The sequence below is a fragment of the Micrasema longulum genome, unplaced genomic scaffold (genome assembly GCF_059751315.1).
Source record: "Micrasema longulum isolate JH-2025_06_02 unplaced genomic scaffold, ASM5975131v1 h1tg000140l, whole genome shotgun sequence".
NCBI classification, from domain to species: Eukaryota; Metazoa; Arthropoda; class Insecta; order Trichoptera; family Brachycentridae; genus Micrasema; species Micrasema longulum.
Window position 1 is genome coordinate 956,742 of NW_028277346.1, and position 21,077 is coordinate 977,818.

Here is a 21,077-nt window from a genome sequence, read left to right on the forward strand (position 1 = left end):
CGTATGTTTTTAATTACCCCCTGTGATCCTAAACCCTCGACTTATATCTAGACAGTTAACCTGAACCCTGAAAAGTAAAAAAAGATGTTGGAAGGAGAGTGAATGCGGGCAGCAAAATGAACGACGCACTAAGCACAGTAATTGCTAATAAAAAAATGTCATTCGAAGCTAAACTGGCAGTGCACAACGGAGTTTGAAACTGGCAGAGGAAGGATTAAAGCCGAGTGAACGCGGTCAAAATGCAATCTCTTAGACCAATGGGGGGAAAATCAATGCATGACAGGGTTACGAATGATGAAATCAGGCAAGAGTGTAAATTTAAGTCAGGTATAATTGATAAGATATGGAAAAGGTCTCTGAAATGATTTGATCATGTAGAAAGAATGGATGACGAAAGAATAGTAAAACAAGTATGCATGGCGTAAATGAACGGTAACGTAAGACGACGACGACCAAGGAAGACTTGGCATGATCAGATAAACCAAAATCTTAAGTCTGGTAATGTCAAAAACAGGCAGAACCGAAGGGAATGTATGACAAGATGTATGATCAAGATATTAACAATAAGAAAAATCGCGTGTTTTAATGCATTCAAACCGTCAATAACTGGATGTCATCAAACAGACTTAAACTCAATCAATCTAAAACTGAGCTTCCATTGACAGTGACAAAAAAGCGACACCTCTTAGACCGATCTCCAATTTCAATCACAGGTTGTGATCTTAACCCTAGTATAAACTTGGTCATATATAGTCATATCTTAGTCTCTAGTATCATACATGGTCAATATAGTGCAGGCAATTGGTAAAATAAACCAAAGTAGGGAACAAAATGCCGAACACTCCTCTAGTGGAACGGCAGGCCTGTTGACTGCTGCCAACAGGCCGGCTTCTCCTGAAGAGTTTTAAGTGGTTTCCTCTCCACATGAGCAAATGCTGAGAAGTTCCCGATTGGTCCACATAAGTATATACCTCCCGATCCTGAGAGTTTAGATAAATTTAAAGGAATTGAATTGAAGTAAAATCCACATTTTTATAAATAAACCTTGTGTATTATAAGCAAGGTAAATAATAAAGCAACTCCCATATAAAAAATATAAAAAAACCCCAGTATAAACAATATTTTGAGTTTGTTTTTGTAGACAAGGACTGGATTAAACTCCCTGGGGAACTGTTTATATTAACATATTACAACAGAGATGAAGAAAATTTAAGAAAAGGTAATATAGAAGTCTAGGCATCTACAGGGCTTATTACCTGTCAATAGCTGGTTTAAGTGGCCACTTTATACACTTTTTCTTAAATTTTCTTCATCTCTGTTGTAATTTGTTAATATAAACAGCTCCCCAGGGAGTTGAATCCAGTCCTTGTCTATAAAAATTTGGACAAACTCAAAATATTGTTGATAAATTACCTGGTCCATAAAGAAGTATAGAAATTGAAAAATAACATTTTCAGGCGTTGCCTAGTATGTAGATGAAATAATTCAATTAGATTAATCTCACCTGCATAAATAAGGGTTTCAGCTCTTTTACTTCACAAACATCAACAGATGAAAGAATTGAAGGAATATAGATGTTCAAATATAGGCAGAATTGTGAATGTTACACAGTGTGTAAAGTGGCCACTTAAACCAGCTATTGACAGGTGATAAGCCCTGTAGATGCCAAGACTTCTATATTACCTTTTCTTAAATGTTCTTCATCTCTGTTGTAATATGTTTTTAGTATACAATTGTAAAGCGCCCTTGAGGTGATCTTTCACAAATATGGCGCTATATAAATCAGTCCAAATATTATTATTATTATTATTATTATGAATTCCACATTCTTAATAATGATAAAAATGTGTTGAATATCTACGCAAAATGTTTGATTTGTAAGCGACTAACATTGAATAGAGAAGAATCTGTAATGACGAGGACGACCAAGGAAGACGTGGCATGATCAGATAAACCAAAATCGTAAGTCTGGTCAGGTCATGGCAGAACCGAAGGGCATTTATTACAAGATGTATGAATGTGGAAGGAGCTAGAAATGTATGCCAGGATAGACGTGTGTGGCGGTCCATTCTCTCTGCCTACCCCTACGTGCAAATGGCGTGATGGTAGTAGTAGAAGTGACATCAAGCCTGATGATGGACGCTGTAATGCGATCTAAAAAAGCGCGATAACCCAGAAAAACTTACTGTGCAAATTGCAATTTATAACATGTCTTGCTATTTTTGTTAGCATGCTAATGAAGTGAAAAAAACGGCATTAATTTTCATTAGAATGCAAAGTACAGACAGACAAGCAATTAGACGGGGCATACGTCAGTTAACTGTCTTGGACGACCAAGTGCCAAATTGGCAGACGATTTGTGGATTTGTCGTTTTTATTTGGAGCTATAAAATGTGGACATTCGACATATTATTACATCCTCTTTTTACATTATTTTAAAGTCTGCTTTTAATGCAAATATTTTTTTATCGAAACATTTTTACAAACGAAAAATATTTTTACTGTTTTTAACTAAAGTTATTAAAGTAATATTATTAACAATATTTTGAGTTTGTCCAAATTTTGTAGACAAGGACTGGATTCAACTCCCCGGGGAGCTGTTGAAATATCACAAGAGAGATGAAGAACATTTAAGAGAAGGTAATATAGAAGTCTAGGCATCTACAGGGCTTATGACCTGTCATTGGCTGGTTTAAGTGGCCACTTTACACGCTGTGTAACAAAATGAAAAAATAAGATTTTTAGGCGTTGCCTAGTATGTGGGTGAAATTTTATTTTATTTTATTTTATTATTTTATTAATAAATTTCATAAAAGGTGCATGTTTTAAAAAAAATTCTATACATATCTACCTTTACACATGTTATCATTGTCTTTCCAAAAAAGAGACTAACTCTTGTGCTTGGAGAGTGACTTAAGAGTTTATATAATTTTAAATACGAGTATATGAGAAAAAAAAAAGAGAATGTATAAAGAAAAAACATACATTCTAACTAATTACAGTTTAATGTAGTTTTTACACGTGTTAAAAAAAATTCTTTAGATTTACTTAAAATTTATTTATTGATATATTATTTTAATTGTATTTAGTTCATGGGGAAGATTTTTATAATTTTTTTACGCCTTTGAAGACAAAGCTATTTTGACCATGACTTGTGTAAAATTTAGGAATTTTAATATTATGTTGGTATTTAAGTGCCTTATTCATCTCAAATTCTTTTATTTTTCTTTTTTATAAATTTGTATAATATAATTTATTTTATAAAGAGTGTCAACTGCATAAACCCTAAATATTGTACATATAATTACCGTATTAAATGTTGAGGGTTTCTTTAGAATAACTTTAATAATTCATCTTTGTACTATTTAAAGAGGATTTGATATATTGGCGTATGAACCACCCCACCCTACAATACCATATTGTAAGAAAGATTGTACAATTGAGTAATAAGCTATTTTTAAATTATTGATTTTCAAATTATGCCTTAATCTAATAAATATGTATATACATTTTCTAATTCGTTTAACTAGTTCACTAATATGGTCTTTCCATTTTAAGTTTTGGTCTATGTATACACCAAGATATTTAATTTTATTTGTTGTATCAAGTACTAAATAATTCAATTAGATGAATCTCACCCGCATAAATAAAGGTTTCTGCCCTTAACTTCACAAACATCAACGGATGAAAGAATTGAAGGAATATAGATGTTCAAATATGGGCAGAATGGTGAATGTTACTCAGTGTGTAAAGCGGCCACTTAAATTTTCTTTATATTTTTTAATTTTTATTTACATTCTAATAAATGATAATAGTTAAGATATTAATAGAGAGCACAGACTAATAAAACATAAACTTACTCGTATTCACATTTTTATACATATACATTCACACATTGTTGAAATGCGATCCCTCAGGGGAATGTGCGGAAAAACAATGTATGATAGGTGCCCTAATGTCGAAATTAGAGCAGAATGCAAGGCTGAGTTAAGCATTATCGACAAAATTAAGAAAGGTCTTTTGCGATGGTTCGGTCATGTGGAGCGAATGAATGATGAAAGAACGGCTAAAAAGATTTATGATGCGAATGTGTCTGGTTGTAGAAGTCGAGGAAGGCCGAGAAAGACATGGCATGATCTTGATATACTTGTACAACAAATTCTTGAAAGTGGTCATGCGAAAAGTCGGAATAATCGACGTGCGTGCATGAGAAGATGTATGAATGTGAAGGAAGCAAAGGAAGTGTGCCAGGACAGAGTGGTGTGGCGTTCTATCCTCTCTGCATACCCCTCCGGGGAAATGGCGTGATGGTTAGTTAGTTAGTTTATATATATATATATACACATATATATACACATGTATATACACACACACGTACATACATACCCATGGGCATACACATACATACATTCATATAACATAGACAATTTATTTATAATGCGAAACTTCATGGTTGCCATCTGTATTTTTATTTTATTTTATTTTTATTTTATTTTATTTAGAAAACATACAGTCATACAAAATCAGTATTAAAAACAACAATTTTTTAACATAAAAAGACCAATTAAGTTTTCATAAATTAAAAAGATATAAACATTAAATGTGACAAAAAATAAAAAATAAATAAGAATTTTAAGTGAAAAAAAGATAATTGTTGACATTTGCGTTTTCCATGGAGGTAATAAATTAAAATAAATAAAAATACCGAATGTACACTCCGAGCCATCCACGCACACACATGAACGCACATATAAAACATATACAAACATATACATTACATGCGGCACATATGCATAGCATAAACCACTCAAGATGTACATTCAGCAACTATCCCAAATAATCGACCCCATGAAGAAATTTTCTGTACAAATGCAACGTGCAGTTAAAAATGTCTACATCAATACTGAGTTCGTTATAATTTCTACAGGTGCGTCTAATGAATGAATTCGAGGTATAATTGTTTTTACAAGTTGGTACATAAAAAAGGGAATTTAATCTAGTATAGCGAAGAGGACAACGGAAACCAATATTTTGTAAAAGATACGGCGAATCAACTATGTTATTGAGAATTTTGAAAAGAAAAATTAAATCATATCTAAGGCGCCTTTTTTGTAGTGATTCTATATTAAAATTGATCAAAGATGCGCTGTAATCATTTTCAATGTTACCAAAACGATATTCCAGGCTCCTTATAAATTTCTTTTGAATGTTTTCAATTTGATTAATATATACATTATATTGAGGGGACCATACTAATGAAGCGAATTCGAGTTGACTTCGCACATAAGTATAGTAAAGAAGTTTTAATGTATTTGGTGATGAGAATGGCTTGGAGATTCGTAAGATAAACCCTAGAAGTCTGTACGCCTTATCTACTATTGTATTTATGTGATCTCTAAATAAAAGCTTATCATCCATCAGTACACCCAAATCTCTCGCTTTCATTGAACGATTGACAATTTTCCCAGATAGTTTGTAGTCAAATAGTATACTTTTTTTCTTTCGAGTAAATGACATGACAAGACATTTATCAGAATTCAATAATAACTGATTGTCCTTGCAATAGCAACAGATTCTATCTAAGTCAGCTTGAAGAACTTTGCAATCATTTATTGAAGACACAATTTTAAATACTTTATTGTCATCAGCGTATAGCAAAAAATTTGAGTTTTGAATGCATAAACTTATATCATTGATATAAATAATAAAAAATAAGGGTCCAAGATGCGAACCTTGAGGGACACCTGATGGGATTGGTTTAAATGATGAATTAAATCCCTTGAGTGAGACCGATTGACTGCGGTTACTAATGTAGGAACATATCCAACGATACAGATTCCCCCGTATACCGATGTTCCAAAGCTTGCGAAGTAAGACCAAATGACTTATTTTATCAAAAGCCTTTGAATAATCCGTATATAAAACGTCTACCTGAAAACCTGCATCCATTGCATTCAAAACAATATCGGTAAATTCACAAAGATTTGATTCAACTGACCGTTTCTTATAGAATCCATGTTGATTGGGATTAATATGTGGTTTTATAACATCGAAGAGCTGATCGGTTACTATATTTTCAAGGATTTTACTAAAAATGGGAAGAAGAGAAATGGGTCGATAATTTACTACAAGACTCTTATTTCCTTTTTTATGCACAGGTGTAATATTTGCCTTTTTCCATATTTCAGGAAACGTGCCTTCCTTTATTGATAATTGAAAAAGATAAGTAAGAGGACGCGCAAGCTGTTTAATACATTTAGAAATAAAAAAAGGGTGTATGCCATCAAAGCCAGCACCCTTGCTGACTTTAAGTTTTTTGAGATATTTTGTTACCAATGACTCATTTATTTCTATAGCATTAAGATCAATTACACTATTTTCTTCGGCAGGAACACTACAACTAGATGCATTAGTTTCCAAAAATTCAGAATGGAAATATTCCGCAAAAGCATTACAAATATTCTGACCGCCAATTACCAAATTATCTTTGTAGGACATTTGAAGAGGCACATCACACCCAGCTCGCTTGGACTTGACAAAAGACCAGAAAAGTTTAGGTTCTCGGTTAATGTTATATTCAGCAGTTGTGATAAAATGTAGGTAACATTCCTTATTCGTGCGTTTTTGTCTTTCCCTCAGCAAAGAAAAAGTATGATAATCAGACGCTTGAGAGTACTTTTTCCATTTTTTGTGAAATTTTTTTTTTTCTGAAATTAACTTTATTAGCGGTCGAGTGTACCATGGAGGATATCGGCAATTATTATTTGTGAGACGCTTGGGAACAAAATTGTTTATAACTCCATTTAGAACAACGTAAAATTGCTGGGTTGCGTCTTCCATGTTCAGATTAGACAAAGTATCGAACCAATTAATATCATCTAAATGGGCACAAACATCATCGTAGTTTGCCTTATGAAATAAACGAACAAATCTTTGATTATCGGGAAGAATTTTGAATTGTAAATTGAGCAAAATTACAAGAGTCTTATGATGGGCGTCTTCCAGTGTTAATGGGGATACACATTCGGTGACTACGCAGTCAAAGTTGGAGATAACTAGATCTAGAATACGGCCACGAGTATTGGCATGCGAATTGAACTGGTAGAAGTTATTAAATGACATAAAATTACATAGAGACTTGCTAAGTGGATCATCCTTAGGATCGAGGGTGCAGTGAGTAAAACTGGGATTCGAAAGCCAGGCAGCATTAGATATATTGAAATCACCAATAATCAGGAAAATTTCATTAGGGGACGTTAAGAGTGTATCGGAAACTTTGTCAAAAAACTCGGATATCACTCGCAAATGTGAATTTCCATGAGGAAAGTAGGAACAGAACATATTTAAGGTTTTGTGATGTGTGATTGTGTTTACTTTAATCCAAATAACTTCCGCCGTTAGGTCCCAAGAATCTACTACAGAACTACAAAACATTTTTTTGACAGCTATAAGCACGCCTCCACCGAGAGTCTGTTGTGTTTTCTCATAATCACGGTCTCTTCGAAATACGTTATATCTACTATCAAAAATTTCGCTATCATTGATACTTGGAAGGAGCCATGTTTCAGATAAAAAAATCATATCATAATCATTAATCAAGACGTTATTTAAAAAATCATGAGTTTTGGAGCGAATGCCGCGTACGTTTTGGTAGTAAATAGATAGACTATTTATGGGATTAGCGCCTGAGAATATTAAAATATTTCAACCTATTAAACAATAAACTTAAAATACACCAGTAAAATTGATTTAAATTATATTGGACGCACCTGTAAAATGAGTCTCTATATATCAATGCAGTCACTAAAGGCAAGTAGTTCGCTAAATTATACACATTAAAAAAGTTGAAAATAGTACAAAGAAAAGGTAAAAACAAAAAATAAGGAAAACAAGAAATAACACTAGTCAGCTGCTTCAAAAGTCATATTATTTTTTCAAGATCAGCGTCTGATGAGATTTTGGATATGGGTGATCCTTCATTTTTCCTAAGGAATATGTTGCCATTTTTCACCCAAAGGAATGCGTACTCTTTATCTATTTTCAACTGCCTCGCTTTACGCAGTAAAAGCTTGTTTGCGGGTGTAAGATGCTCGTTAATGAAAATCCGGCTTGCTTCTCCAGATATTCCAACGTCCGCGGATAACAATTTTTTATGTCTGCGTGCTGCAGTTATAATCGTGTCCTTAAGTTCTCTTCTGATCAAATGTATTATGATATTAGGTTTATCGCGAGAACTGGATCCTGCCGTTGGCCAAGGTTGAACACGGTGAATAGACGTAATTTCTTCTTTTTTGATATTAACTCCAATTTTTTCTGCAATCTTAGAGAATGTGTGTATTAAATTCTCATTTCTGTCAAAAGGCACTCCACTTATTTCAACATTGGAAGCCCTGTCCCACTGCTCTCGTCGTTGCTGATGAAGTTCCAGAACATTGCATTTATCAATCAAGTTTTCAATTTTTGCTTCCATTAATTTTATTTTAGTATTATTCTTTTTAACGCTGTCTTTAGTCGCCTCGACCTCCCCAGATAAATAATTTATTGAGCTTTCCATATCTTTAATGGTTTTATTTAATGATTCAAAATTTTTATTACTTTTTTCTCCCTGCTCATTAAGCTTCAATAATATATCATTCTTTAGTGATTCAAATTTTTTATCAATGTATTCAATCATATAATGATTTATTTCACCTGATTGCTGCTTACTCCTTGTAGTCATTGTAGAATTATATTATGCACCCTCTTTTTATATGTATTCAATTTTTATAAATATTTTTTATAGTATGTTTTGTATAATTTATTTAGTTAGTATCTGACTTTTAAATATGCCTTTCAACAATAAATATAAATCTTGAGTAGGTTAAATCCGATTCATTCAATTAAATGTTTTTTTTTTTAAAACTTAAATGTTTTGAAATTCAAGTGTTTTTATTTTGATAACTTAGTATTGTCACCATTCGTTAGATACAAGCACTTAGCACAGAAGTATTTGCAGAATATAAACACAAAACGACTTTAGATGTGAATTGTTTACACATAACACCGAAATAACGTTTGTGCGTATTTTACACTAAGCACTTTATAATCTCACAATGTTTATTTGTCAAAATGTTGAGTAATTATTTGATTTTTGTTAATTTATATGGACAGCGAAAATTTGTGTCACAGTTAATGTGGATGGTTATTGTTGTATCTCGATCTATAAATGTTTTCAGCCAGGCGACAGAATTGAAAACAATATAAAAAAATTACATTTGTTGTATTTTACCGGCACCTTTACGATTTAATCACATCCGTCCAGAACAGAGCATCGTACATTACAGAAGTGAGAGAGGAGGACTATATATATTTTTAAATTATTCTTTATTTTCATATTTAACTTTTGACATCCAGTAAGAATCTCCAATCCGTGGCTCCCTACGACCAATGTCATGAAAAGCAATGCTTTGCTATTGCTAGATTTGAGTTCTTGCTAAATAGATTAAATGAACACAATCGAAAGTTTGATAACAATTATTGTATTTAGTCCAAATTCGATATGTACGTTTACATTATTATTTTTGTGTTTCGCTTACGATAAATAGTGAGGACAGAGAATTTTGTTTGTTGAGAAGTTTCGCTGTACCGTTTTCCGCACCTCAAAACTGAACCGATTTTGTTGTGTTTTTAGACAGAGTATCAGAATGAAATTTTCTGTAGCGGTATGTTTCGCGTTTTCCAAAAATAGTTATATTTGTATACCGTGCGCCGTGCGCCCGAAGACAGCAGATAAACCTGTGTTTTTTATGGATTTGGATGATTCTAGTTCTCAAAGTAAACTATTTATCAAAAAACGAAGTAAAATAGGGACACGCCATCAGTAAATTTCTATTATGGGTAAAAAGGTTTGAGGCATCTAGTGGGGTACCCCAAGGCTCCCACCTGGGACCAGTACTGTTTTCTTTGTTTGTTAACGACATTGTGTCGATATTTGAGAAGGTAGACATTCTTCTCTTTACCGACGATCTTAAAATTTCAAAAACTGTTACCTCTGATACCGATTGTGGAGCTCTTCAGTCTAATTTGGTAAGGCAGTACAACTGGTGCCAGAAAAATGAACTTTACTTAAATGACGACAAGTGTTGTGTAATGTCATTTACAAGAAGTAAAAAACCCATAATATTCGATTACAACATTAATAATATCAATCTGGGAAAAGTTACACAAATAAAGGATTTGGGGATAGTTTTTGACGAAAAATCGACATTTATTCCTCACATTGATACCATCACTAATAAGGCAATGAAATGTCTTGGATATTTGCAGCGAACTGTAAAAGATTTTAATTACATCACTACCCTCAAAGTGCTATTTACCGCCTTGGTTAGAAGTAATTTAGAATTCATTTCAACAATTTGGTCACCTTATTACAATGTTCATATTTTAAAGTTAGAAAGAGTACAACGTAAATTTCTTAGATTCATCAATTACAAACTTAATATACCCACTGAAAATATTGATTACGATAATTTATTATGTACACTAAATATGTCAACTCTTTGGAAAAGAAGAATTATAAATGATTTATTAAATTTATATAAAATAGCAAATGGCGTATTTGACGTCCCGGAATTAACTAGTGTTATCGGCTTAAAAGTACCAGTTCGAAATACTCGGCAGCTAACGTTATTTTTTTAATCTCCTGGCAGTCACAATTGTTATTACAATTCACCAATACCTAGACTACACCGACCAGCGGCCAGCGGCTAGGTAACGAGTATGGTGAAGTTGATATATTTCGTCTGTCTTTATATAAATATAGGTTAAGTATTCAAAAGGTTATAAATTAATTTGTATAAAATTTCTTAATATTGTTCTTTATTTACTATTTTGTTTTCTCATGTATCTCCATAATAATGTATAAACTTATATGTATGTATATGTATGTGTGTATGTTTTCATATGTAAATTTATTAAATATTTTTCTATGTCCCCATATATACCTATGTTGGTACATTTCCTGATTTTTACTTATTATTGCATCTATTAGCTTTTCTTATGTTATCTTTAATGTTAACTAAATTTACATACTTATGTTTCACTGCTGCACTTGAATGTAATTTCTAATATATGTAAAAGCCCGTAGGGCGTGTAAATTAATAAAAAAGAGCTCTGCGCTAGTTTGGACATGTAGAGCGAATAGGCAACGAAAGAACGGCTAAAAATATTTACAATGCGAATGTTCATGTATGCAGAAATAGAGTAAGACCGAGAAAGACATGGCATGACCAAATCCAACAAATGCGAAGATGGACATGGTAAAAGTCGGAATAATCGGCGCGCGCGCATGAGAAGATCTATGAATTTAGAGGAAGCGAGATCTGAATGCAAAGATAGAGTGATGTGGCGTTATATCCTCTCTGCCTACCCTGGAGAAGCGGGGTGATAGTTTGTTGTTATTGTAAAAAAACCATTTCACTAGTACCATAATGCAGAGAGAAAATACGTGAATACGTTTGTATGAAGAAAAGTCCGACCACGTTTCATGGAACATGGCTGGTGCCATTTTTATGCATAAAACTTTGAATAACATGATATATTGCCCTAAGATTCTGTCACTTATTAATTTTAGAGTCCCATTGAGGGGAGACCATCCACCCGCAGCTGTTATAGAGTCCTGAGGGACTCTCTGTCAGCTGCGCATAGAGGAAAGTTATTATAAATATTCCTAAGGAATACAAACTCTATGAAGATTAAGGAGGGGGGAGGAGGACGTATGGACAGAGGCCAACACGTCGTCCCCACCCCTCAGGATCCCCTCAATGCCTCTGTTTTTTTTTATTCAAAAAAATATGTTAACAAATAATTTACATAAATAAACATATACAAAAACATTTTCTTAAAAACTATAGTAACATAACAAACATAACTTACACAAAACATAAGTAAAAACACGGATATTTACATTAAGAGAACGACGTTGGATAAAGAAGGACTCCCTGGGTGGTCAGAGGCAGAGGATCCGAATACCACCCCCGTAAGGGGAGGACAAAACAAAATAACGTGTGCGTTCCGCTCGGAAGGAAGCACAGACCCAACTGAATGAGCATCCTACGGGAACAGTTGCCTGTCCAATTTTAGAGTCCCAGTAACGCAGACCAGAAACCAATCTCTTTTTAAAATTTCTAAATGTTCAACTAAATCTTACAAAATTCATTTGTAAATAGAACCTGCCATATGTGTAATCAGAAATTAAATTGTATTGATATTAATAACATATCTTTAACTTCCCTTAAAAGTGAAACTTCCAAAAATAATTCAAGTTATGATGTTACGCCTTGAATCCGCAGCCTATATTATGCAGGTTATGTGCAGTTCTGTATGTAGGCACATAATAAATGAACACTGTATGGTCAAATAGTCAATGGACAAAACACATAGACGGACTCACTAAAGTAATGGCATCACTACATAGCCTCTTCTACAAAATTAAAGATTTTATATCAAGAAAGGAAAAAATTATGATGTACGAAGCCTATGTCAAAAGTAAATTGAGTTACATGATCGCCTTCTGGGGAACTGGTAACAAGACAGACATAACAAGAATACAAAGACAACAAAATAAAATTCTTAAACTAACATACAACCTACCCTACCTGACCTCTACGACTGAACTGTACAAAAAAACACACCAGTTTGACATAAACTACTTGACTAAAATTGAGACCTTAAAAATTGTGCACAAAATAACACTGGGAAACATACAAGACGACGACATAATATTAGTCAAAAATGCTGACATACATAAATATAACACCAGACAACAAAAACACTATCATATTGAAAAAGCAAAGACAAACACAGGACAGTCAAAAATACTACATAATGGACTTAAACACTACAACGACCTACCTTACTACTTGAAAACTTTTAATGGAGACAAATTTAAAATCAATCTGAAAAAGCACATGATGACTGAACTAACTAGACTAGACGAGACATAAAATGACTAGACAATATTAAATTTCTAATGTAACCCTAACGGGTTTTTTAAAATTGTAAATAAATAAAAAAAAAAAAAAAAAAAACTTTAGTTGTATTATTCATAATAATGTGCAACTGTGTGACCAATATTAATTGACATTTCTAGTAATATTATAAGTTTTGTATGATTAGTTATTTTATGTAATGTATAATTTTTATGTGACAACATTTACAATAACAATATTATGTGGAAGCCTCTAATTGGACTTTATGATATGTATTTATGGTATAATTGATTCTTATAAATGCATAAATGTCTGTTGGCTTTCCAATGAAATAAAATAAAATAAAATAAAAAGAAATAAATGGAAATAAATTATGAGGAATTTGGGGAAATACTCTGATTGTGATCCATAAAAAATGAATATAATTTGTAAACATTACAAAAACAGCTTTTTATATCCACAAAAAAATAACTCCCATCCATTTTTTTTTGTATACGCATTCTCGGCGAATGCAACCCTGGTGATAGATAAAAAAAATATTTACGCTCCTTACTTTTTTTGTACTTAATAAATTGAAGATTTTATGAGCTGTAAACTTTCTCGTGGCGAAGATGTACATTTATCTGAAAACCGCACGCAAATCGGTCCGGTAGTAATTGAGTCCACCGAGGACAACCATTCGAACATTGCCTTTATAGAATAAGATAGAAGAAAATCGTTTAGTAAAACATGGGTATAAAGTGTTTATCCCGTTTCATTTGGTTTCCCATATTGATCTGGTCAGAGGTATTCCTTTGGAGTGGACTCATGACGAGATAATAAAAAAAAATTACCAAATGACACTGGAAACATTATTAAATCTCGCAGACTGTCGAGGTAGGTGACTTCGCCTGTTGATCAAATACTTTCATTAATATTTTGTTCTAACCTTTCAAGGGCAGATTCTACCATATAAGATTTTCGCCTTTTTTTTATTTTTTATTTATTTAAATCTTAAAGTAGGGCACACATATCATATCATACATATTGTTATGTGTGTTCTAATAATAACATTGCAAATATATTTAATTTATAAATTGTTTATCACATATGTCTTGACCATTATTTTAAATTTTGATATGTTTTTTTCTTCATAAATATTTTTTTCCATTTCGTAATACTTTTTAATTGCTTTAAATAAAATTGAATTTTGTGACTTTGCCTTTTTCCTAAATGGAAGTCTAATTTTGTTCTTTTCTCTAGTATTGTAATCGTGTTCATGCTGGTTCCGATCAATTTTTTTCCAAAATTCTGTTTTTTTATTAGAGTTTATAATTTTATGAACAAATATCATTGTATTGTAAAATATTCTTTGTATATATTAATAATTTCATTTCATTTACCATCGACTTTACCCTCGTATATCTGTTTTTTTTCAAAATGATTCTTAAGGCTTTATTTTGTAATACAGTTAGTTTATCTATGTTTTCTTTGTTTGATAAAAATAAAATGCTACTACAGTAGTTAACGTGTGGTTCAATAATTGCTTTGTAAATAGTTTTGCAGGAGTCCTTATCAATAAATCTTCTGATCCTTCCCAAAATTGATATTTTTTTTGCAATCTTATTTATTACCATCTTAGCGTTTTGGTGAAATGTAAGTTTTGAATCCAACATTACACCTAAATATTTAATTTCAGTGACTTCATTAAGTTTTTCATTTTCTATTACAATTGATGGTGTAATTTCTATTCTTTTGTTTCCTATATTCATATATTTAGTTTTGTTAACATTTAATTTTAATTTATTAATTTTTAGCCACAGTGATACACTATTAAGATCATGATTTAGTCTGTCCATAATTGTTTTATAATTTTCTCCCGATATATATATTAAGGCATCGTCTGCAAAGAGTCTTATTTTTGAATATTTTAATGTTTCGACAATATCATTTATGTATATAATAAACAAAACCGGTCCGAGAACCGATCCTTGTGGTATATTATTCGGCAATATTCATATAATAACTTTGCTGTTACAATAATGAGACAAAAATGTTTTTTTGTGCGCGGTAAAAATTAGAGCATTCAATTGTACTTGTTAAAAAAAATAATAAAAACAAAATACTTTGAACGACGTCACTGGTTCATATGAATCCACCAATGAGAAGAGAGTTGTGAAAGATATCCGGTTTGCTTACCGTAAACGAATCAAACGCCAGAACTAACAGAGAATAAGCTGAAGAGAACCTCTGACGTCACACGCGGACTTCTTTCAGAACTACGAAACTTCAAAAAATCATAGCGCTGATAAAACGATATATGAAAATTAAAGTAGCCACTTTACGCTCTACAAGTATTGATCTGAATCACTCCCTAGAGTGGAACTTCATCCTATCTACAAACATTTGGACATACTCAAAACATTGTAGAATTAACTAACTGTAGGGTAAATAAAGAAGTATAAAAATTGGAAAATTGCTTCCAGGCGTTGCCTAGTAGGTGAATTGGTTCAGCCGGATGAATCTCACCCCACATGATAATGGTTTCAGCTCTTTTACTTCACAAAAGTCAACAGATAGAAGAGTTGGAGAAATGTGGATGTTTAAACAGAGGCAGAATGATGAATGTGACAAGGTGTGTAAAGTGGCCACTTTAACCAGCCAATGACAGGTCATAAGTTGTGTAAATGCCTAGACTTCCATATTCCTTTCTCAAAAACTTTCGCAACAAATAATGATTTTAATATTAATAATATTAACATATTACAACAGAGATGAAAAACATTTTTGAGAAGGTAATATAGAAGTTTAGACATCTACAGTGCTTATGACCTGTCATGAGTTGTTTTTTTTTATTTTTTTTTTATTTTTAATATTTGTGACGATATACTCGTCTATGTCAACTAATTATTTGTCCCAATTCAACACAGGACTTTTAGTCCCATGGAGTTGGGACTTATGTCTCAAAAAATGTGTAATAAAATACTTATAAGTAAATAAATAAATAAAGCGTTTGCCGCTAAATAGCCGACAAATTGTACTGACACGCGGTTTCGGCTAATAGATTTTATTCCCCTACGAGGAATGATATTGTTAATTTTAAGCAAATGCATGAGTTAACTTAGTTCAAAATTGAGATAAAGCCGAGCTTAAAAGTCGTCCCCTAAGGAAAGAGAATAACCAGCGGAGGGAGCAAGTATTGTCACGTCATATAACGTCGATTTTGACAAACAAAACAAGCACTACTGTAAAAAGCACGGTACTGTAAGTTCTATTCAGTATGTCGCTCCCTTCCGCATACGCATCACCTTTGTTTATCGTTTCACTATACGCCCGACTAAGTGAGCAGAACGGAGACAGGAGATAACTCACGAATTGTAACATATTAAAAAGACGTTTTTTGACATTAAAATAGCTATATTAAACAAGTATTGATTAAGATAAGAACATTACTTACCGGTAAAAGGTTATAGCATCGCTTCTCCAGATCGATTTGTGCAGTATCTTAGCGTACGTATGGGCATTTTAGTAATTGCGAGGAGAAAAGTAGGCAGTGAACGCTCGTAAATGACTATAGTCCTCAAAATATAGCTCGATTAGAATGACAGCTGTCAGCACAAGTGACGATATAACTTTGTAGTGACGTCTAAGAAGTGATTTATATTGACACACGAAAAATAATTCGTATCTGGCGTGTTAATTTATTTTTATTATACAATGCTTGACATATAAACCAACACAAATATATAATAAAAGCTTTAAAACTAAAAAAAACAAACTAAAATAAATCTAATTATTAACGACATTCTTACAAGGTTACAACATTTTGCAAAAACGTTAGAGATGGGACAAATTGATCGAATAAAAAAATAATTTATTTCTTATTGTTCATGAAAAAAATATTTACTGTCTTATTTTTTAGTAAATAATTGTCTTAAACACATAAAAGGCTTGTTTTTGCGTTTTGATATCAATTTTTGGAAACGTAGTTTCATGTTTGCATAAAAAACTGATCAAATCTATTTGATCGGTACATGATCAGTGATCAGTAATTTTCCATCACTAGCGACCTTAGTTTGGCAGCTGTCATTTTAATCAAGCTATATTTTAAGGACTATAAAGTCCGTTCTTCCAAACATATTGGCCGCAGGTTGAGGTAACATATTTCTAGCGCTCCTGTTTACTCTAGTATACCTCAATGAAGTTTGATGAAATTTTAAGAGAAAGATGAGTTAGAAAGAACATTATTTTTGACAAAAACACAGAAAGGTATACTGCCTTTCTCTGTATATTTGTTAATTATAATATCTAATGAGTCTTAGGATGAAAGTTGGTTTGACGCTTATTTGAAACATCTTTGACAGAATCGTTTTTGCATATTTTTCTTAGTTAATTTGGTAAAATTGTGAAATGATATTGGGAAAGTGTTTGATGAAGATGTACATAGGATGTCAGGAGATTCCTAACGACACGTTTTGATTATCTCTATATTATCAGGAAATGAAATAATATGAAACTAAGAAATCTTATCCCAAAGGAAAAAAAAACAACAAAAATTATTGTTACAATTTACTACTGGAAATGAACATTTCAGTAGTATGAAATTTAAAACATAAGTTAAGTTAAAAATAATAAGATAAGGATAGATTTGGCATACCTGGGAAGTACTCCTTGACCAGCAACCCTTAAAAAACTAAATAAACTTTGAAAACAATCACTAAAACACACTAATATTACAAAATTACTGGAGGTAAACAGTGAACGAACTGACAATCACAACTGTCAAAACTCAATTCGGTTCATATTGGAGGTAAATCCATAGGTTAAACGTCTGGTTTAAAATATGCAGTTTTTATTTATTTACTCAAAAATTTTCTTTACATCGAAATACATCGAATAATATACAAATGATAATTTTACATTAAAAAAAATAAATAAAAAACACTGAATAACTTAATGTATACGGCATAGAATTAAGAATAGTCCAGAAGGAGCGTAGACTCATATTTGAATACACCGGACTGTGTCCAATAATTCCCCCTCTTAGAGACACTTTCGCCGCGCGCATACTTGAAGTCACCGCGTTATATTGCCAGATCGCGAAAAATATAACCATAACATAAATGTAAGGTAAAAAAGCAATTTGTTATTTTTTCTAAAATTTCATTGTGCACTCAGAAATATTGATTGACACAACAGAGTAGAAAGGGTCATTTTTTAAATTATAATATTTAATTTTAAGGTCCATTTTTGACGAGTTGTAAAACATTCACTATTAGAAAATAGAATCAAGTTGGGGTAGAGTGGGATTCGAACCACGGACCTTTCGTCTGTGAGTCCGAGACGCTAGCCACGGGACCACAACCCGATTTAATAAGAGTAATTGAATTAATGAACTTTGAACTTAATATGTAAAACAAATTTTATTTTACATGAAACGGATATTTGAAAATCATTTTAAATAATATTTTATGTTTTAAAGATAATGTCGGCCAAATGTCCACCACGGCGTTGTTTAATCCGAGGTTCAATTTTCATTATTTCTCTCATAATATGAGCAAAGTAGGGTAAAATATTTACTACTCTGGCAACAATATAAAATTATTAAAAAAAAACAAATAAAACAACTTTGTTTTTAACCACTAATTTTATTTTTCACCGACCGATTTCAAAGCAAACAAGCTTCTTCGTCAAGGTTGATACGTAAGTGTTTATCCAACCGGATGGATCTTTTTTGTTTAAATATAAATGAGATATTCTCTATAGATTTTTACAATAAATTCAAAAAAGATCCAAAGTGAGTTGGACCTTTTTTGCATATATACGTCCAATATCGAAATAGTATATTCTAGCATGCAACCCTGTCAAATAAGGGTGAATGAAGTGATGTTTTTCTTCAGAAATATCGAGTTTAAAATCTTCCGATACCAATCAATGAGCACTCCAAACATTGGTTTGGTCCTCTCTGTAATTTGGAGCCCCCTTACCGAAAAAGGGCTCGGGATCGAGATTTCCCCGAGTGGTTGACTGTACGAGGAGGGGTTGTTCAACTCGTCGCCACAGCAACAGACGGGCGTACACCCAGCCTAAAAGAAAGAGTAAAGTTCTTAAACGGGAATTCAAGAACTGTTTACTCATGATTCGAGATTAATGAAATTTTCAAGAGATTTAGAAGTTTTTGGGAAGAATCAATATAAGTGCGCTTCGTTGTGTAGTGGTTGGCGCGTTCGCCTACCATACTTGAGGTCCTGGGTTCGATTCCCGCTAGGGTGGAAGTGAAATATTGTTTTTTTACACTGAAGGACCGCTGTCCTACACTTTTATTTATTTTTTTATACTTCCCTTTGTCTCTACCTTGTAGAGGATAAGGGTTGGTTTTAGAGCGACAGTGAAAGGGACATTGACAGTTGTAAAGATGTTTTTTCATTATGTATTTTTGTATAATTTAATTAAGTACGCACTATTATTTGGCATATGATTTATTCTTGCATCTATTTCTTACATTTCTGACTTTAGTATTGAGTGAGTTTCTAGAAAACATATCTTAATTATCATTTCAATTATGTTTTTAAAAATATATATATTCGTTTTCTGTTGATTTCAATGATACTCTTATTTTGTTTTTTTTTAATACTACTATATTTTACTATTATTTTGTTGATTTTAATGATACCATTATTTTGTATATTTGATTATGTGTGATTCTTAATTTGTATAATTTATATTTTAAAAATGATTTCTGACTATCTTTTTAATCTAGATTTTCTATTGAATTTGTTCTGTAACTTGAATTATATATTAAAACTATTATTTTATTTTATTGAGTTTTTCTAACTGTCTAACTGAAACCCGGTCACTGGTAAAAAAATTAAAAAATAATTATAAATAAAAGTGGAATAAAACTATAAAGTATTTTTATTACTATAATTATTATTTTATTGGTTGGTTATATATTGAAAAATATATATTAAAAAATGTGTTTTCACTCTAGAATATTAAGAAGCGCAAGACTGATCAGCTTACCTTCACGTAACAAAAATGAGCCAGATACATTGCGATTGGTGTACGAATGCAGTGCCCTTTGCACCACTAGGTTCGGAAAGAGAATAATTATGAAATATTGTTAAACAAAAACATTTTACAACAGAAGTCTAGGCATCTACAGGGCTTATGACCTGTCAATGGCTGGTTTAAATGGCCACTTTACACACTGTGTAACATTCACCATTCAGCATATATTTAAACATCTATATTTCTTCAATTCTTTCATCTGTTGATGTTTGTGAAGTGAAAGAGCTAAAACCTTTATTTATGCGGGTAAGACTCATCTAACTGAATTATTTCACCTACATACTAGGCAACGCCTGAAAATGTTATTTTTTTCAATTTCTATACTTCTTCATGGACCAGGTGGATTTATCAACAATATTTTGAGATTGTCCAAATTTTTGTAGATAAGGACTGGATTTAACTCCCTGGGGAGCTGTTTATATTAAAATATTACAACAGAGATGAAGAACATTTAAAAGAAGGTAATATAGAAGTCTAGGCATCTACAGGGCTTGTGACCTAATCTAATTGAATTATTTCACCTACATACTAGGCAACGCCTGAAAATGTTTTTTTTTCAATTTCTATACTTCTTCATGGACCAGGTAATTTATTAACAATATTTTGAGTTTGTCCAAATTTTTGTAGACAAGGACTGGATTCAACTCCCTGGGGAGCTGTTTATATTAACATATTACAACAGAGATGAAGAACATTTAAGAGAAGGTAATATAGAAGTCTAGGCATTATGACCTGTCAATGGTTTAAGTGGACCTCTATATTACCTTCTCTTAAATGTTCTTCATCTCGGTTGTAATATGTTAATATAAACAGCTCCCCAGGGAGTTGAATCCAGTCCTTGTCTACAAAAATTTGGACAAACTCAAAATATTGCTGAAAAACATTTTCAACGACAATCCTCACTTGTGCCGTGGGTTCTCGGTTCAAGTAACGCCACCAATTAAGAATCAATATCAAATAACGCATTCGGAGAATATGCTTTAGTCATTCGCTAATTGCATGAACGAAATCAGAAATTATTTATTTGGTCTTGTAATCAAATCATAAGTATTTTAATAA